The sequence below is a fragment of the Acipenser ruthenus genome, chromosome 37 (assembly GCF_902713425.1).
Source record: "Acipenser ruthenus chromosome 37, fAciRut3.2 maternal haplotype, whole genome shotgun sequence".
In the NCBI taxonomy this organism is placed as follows: domain Eukaryota; kingdom Metazoa; phylum Chordata; class Actinopteri; order Acipenseriformes; family Acipenseridae; genus Acipenser; species Acipenser ruthenus.
Genome location: NC_081225.1, coordinates 1,178,209 through 1,182,307, shown reverse-complemented (window position 1 = coordinate 1,182,307; position 4,099 = coordinate 1,178,209).

Genomic DNA, 4,099 nt, shown 5'->3' with positions numbered 1-4,099 from the left:
CCTCTCCCTCTGAACCGCTGGCAGCCAGCAGGACAATCGAGGTGTAAACACTTGGAAAATTATTCAGCTCTCACTAGTAGACTCTCATAGTTTTTTTTCAAAACAGACTTTCCCCCATTTTCTAAGGAATCAGTACCTCTTCTGAAGCTTATTTCAAACCTGGTTATCAGCAGACTTATACCCCTCACCCTTCCTCCCCACCCTCCTCAAATCCTGATGAAAGTTCAACTACCCAATGATGAGTGGAGCAGGGAAAACTGTCCCGATTAAAAAAAAGGTACAAACCTTTTAAAAACTTTATCAACTAAAACATTCAACTACATAATGATGGTGGGAGCATCAACAACATGGTGGTACTTAACCTTTTAATGCCCGAGGGGCATTCTCAACAAGATCGTATCTGAAAAACTAGGCCCTGAAAAAAATAAAAATAAAAACCTATTACGCCCAATTCACAGAGCTTTCATTCACAAACTGTTTTCTAATTCCTGAGCGACAGAGAATAGAACGAGCGATCCAGAGGAGAAAGAGAAAACATTTCCTTCTGTCAATCCAGAGAACCACACAAGAGCTCTCTTAACCCATGACTTAATAACGTACTCGCTCTCTTTCTCTCTACATCCTGTAATTCTCTCTTCCCTTTCCTCCCCCCACTCTCTCTCCCTCTATGTTCCCTTCTCTCTCCCTCTCCTTCTCCTCTTTATTTCCCTCTCTCTTACCTCTTCTCTATTTCCCCGACTTATCCAGCAAAAAACCCCAGAAAAGTAGTGAAACGAACCATTTAAAAAAAAAAAAAACTGTTCCAAGTGTACATGTGTCAGTGTGTCAGTGTGTGTGTGTGTCAGTGTGTGTGTGTGTGTGTCAGTGTGTGTGTGTGTGTGTGTGTGTGTCAGTGTGTGTGTGTGTGTCAGTGTGTGTGTGTGTGTGTGTCAGTGTGTGTGTGTGTGTCAGTGTGTGTGTGTCAGTGTGTGTGTGTGTCGGTGTGTGTGTGTTTGTGTGTGTTTGTGTGTGTCGGTGTGTTAACCTTTGTTTTTTGTTTTTTTGTTGGGCATATTAAAACAACATGGTCTGTCAACGCAGGATCTGTTCAATAACAAATGCTCCACAATCACACAGCACAGTGTAGGAAACTTTCTTTCTTTTTTTTTCCTTTTAGAAAACTCACAGGTCAGAAATGTACACTTTAAAAAAAAAAAAACCCTCAGAAACAATACACCTTTATTTCTTTCTTATTTTAGCCGTCTAAATTAATTTAGAAACGCTTCTGTCGCATGGCTTAACTCCACAATGACGCCCTGGCGTCTGTTACGCTGCCAGCACTCAAACCTGCCTCTGTTACTGAGGCACGCGGGGAGACCTGACTTTCCAATCTGTGCTGCAAGCAAGACAGTGACATCAGCCCCTTTTCATGTCGCAAGTGGCAAACCGGCAACTCACCACACACAATTAGTTTTTTGCTTTTGGTATAACCGCGCATAAAGGGCTTATAATTGGGTACAAACGGTATGATTTCGTTTGTTTGCTTCTGTTTGATATGCTTTGACAGAGATGGAAATATCACTCCTGTTGCACAGCTGTTTCATCCATTCCGGGTTTTATTACGAGCTTGGTTAGCCACAGAATATAGGTAACAAGCTCAGGCGTGTCTTAACTCGTGGTAAAACCGGGAATGGATCAATCTGCTAGGCAACGGGAGTCTTATTTCCATTCCTGTTTCATATCAAATCAATCTTTATTTTATATAGCGCCTTTCATAGCGGACCACCATCACAAAGAGCCTTGCAAAATACAGTAAAAGAATAATGCATAATACATTAAATAGAGTGAAAAACAATGCAATATAATACATTAAATACAAGGCTAGGGTGTGAAATTCTAAAACATTGTGGATGCGTCTGTCATACAGCATCATAAGAAGATACAGTGAAAGATTAGGAGTAGCAGAGACACAGCAGCTAATAACAGATATCAGGCTTAAAGAGCATGGAAAGCAAGAGAGAACAAGCGGGTCTCCCTTATAAAAGTACTAAAAATACAAGCCTTATAAAAGCATGAAAAAGCATAGCTATGCACTGTAAAGCCCAGAGAGCATATATATATATATCATAAAAAAAGGCAAAACACTATGAAAAACGCATAACCATGTATAACCATGGGAAAAGAATTACTAGTTTAACAACAGCTGTTGTTTTCCATATAACTTGTTTCAACATTGCTCAGAAGAAAAAAAGGACAAAGTAATAATAATGATAATAAATTTGAAATGAGAATTCTTTCTCTCCTCGAGCCCGGTGTTTCGTGACGGCTCAGTGTCAGTGCTGCAGATGTTCAATAAACTAAAACCTGCTTTTAAAAGTTGATATAAATTCCTCGCAGCTCCAACAGAGCCACAAGGGGCTTTGTGACGGGAGCAGTGAGGTGCCTGTGTGTGTGTGTGTCTGTGCCTCTGTGTGTGCGTGCGTGCCTGTGTGTGTGTCTGTGCCTCTGTGCGTGCGTGCCTGTGTGTGTTTGTGTGGGTGTCTGTGCCTCTGTGTGTGCCTGTTTGTGTGCGTGTCTGTGCCTGTGCCTCTGTGCGCGCGTGCCTGTGTGTCTGTTTGTGTGTGTGTCTGTGCCTCTGTGTGTGTCTGTTTGTGTGCCTGTGTGTGTCTGTGCCTCTGTGTGTGCGTGCCTGTGTGTGTTTGTGTGTGTGTCTGTGCCTCTGTGTGTGCCTGTGTGTCTGTTTGTGTGTGTGTCTGTGCCTGTGCCTCTGTGCGTGCGTGCCTGTGTGTGTTTGTGTGTGTGTCTGTGCCTCTGTGTGTGTCTGTGCCTGTGCCTCTGTGCGCGCATGCCTGTATGTCTGTTTGTGTGTGTGTCTGTGCCTCTGTGCGTGCCTGCCTGTGTGTGTTTGTGTGTGTGTCTGTGCCTCTGTGTGTGTCTGTTTGTGTGTGTGTCTGTGCCTGTGCCTCTGTGCGCGCGTGCCTGTGTGTCTGTTTGTGTGTGTGTCTGTGCCTCTGTGCGTGCCTGTGTGTGTTTGTGTGTGTGTCTGTACCTCTGTGTGTGTCTGTTTGTGTGTGTGTCTGTGCCTGTGCCTCTGTGCGTGCGTGCCTGTGTGTCTGTTTGTGTGTGTGTCTGTGCCTCTGTGTGTGTCTGTGCCTCTGTGCGTGCGTGCCTGTGCCTCTGTGTGTGCCTGTGTGTCTGTTTGTGTGTGTCTGTGCCTGTGCCTCTGTGCGCGCGTGCCTCTGTGTGTTTGTGTGTGTGTGAGTGTGTCGTTCCTCTTGAAACATCTTTTATATAAAGCAGGGCCCCTCCAGCACAGGCTGCGCTCTGACACTCTGACAGTTTGCCCTGAGTGACGTCTGATCTGTACAAATTTCAAGACTAATAAATCTACCTGTCAGTGTGCGAGAGCTGAAAGGGCCGCGGGCCGACGGCAAGGCTTTAACACAACTTGTGTTGATGAAAATCTGGAGGCTGGAGAATTATGGCTGTCAAAAACGCCCACATCAAATCTGCAGCTTCTTTTCTTTTCTTTTCTCTCTCTCTCTCTCTCTGCCTCCTTTGTTTCCTTTCCAATTTGGCAATTGGAACACAAGAGTTCTTTCATGGTAGGGCAATATTACTACATCACAGTACCCCGAACACACACGCTGTATTTCGCCTATTCTGCTATTTTTTTGTGCCTTGTCTTGTTAAATTAATATTAAAAAGTTGCAGTTGTCCCATATAGTTTTGAAATCTTTTTTGTTGTTGTTTTTTTTTTTTTTTTTTTTAAAGGAGCACTAACCCAATGTTTTAAAATCCACTTTCAAACCCGTCGTTAGTTTTTATTAACATTATCAATGGGGGCCCCCCCTTTTATTTGCAAATGTTTCAAAATACTACGCTGTTTATAAACTGCTGCATCCTGGTACCGCTGCGTCTGTAAGTCACGTGGTCTAGCTGCAGCTGATTGGTGCTTGACTGAAAACACAGGAAGTGATGAGGTACCAGGAAGTAGCTCATTATATTGTGTTTAATAATGTTAAGGTAAGAAAAATGGATTTTGAAAAACCTTGGTTTAAATTTATTTAAAAATGTGTTTATTTAAACCAGGATAGAACCCTTGCGAAACACACCTCAT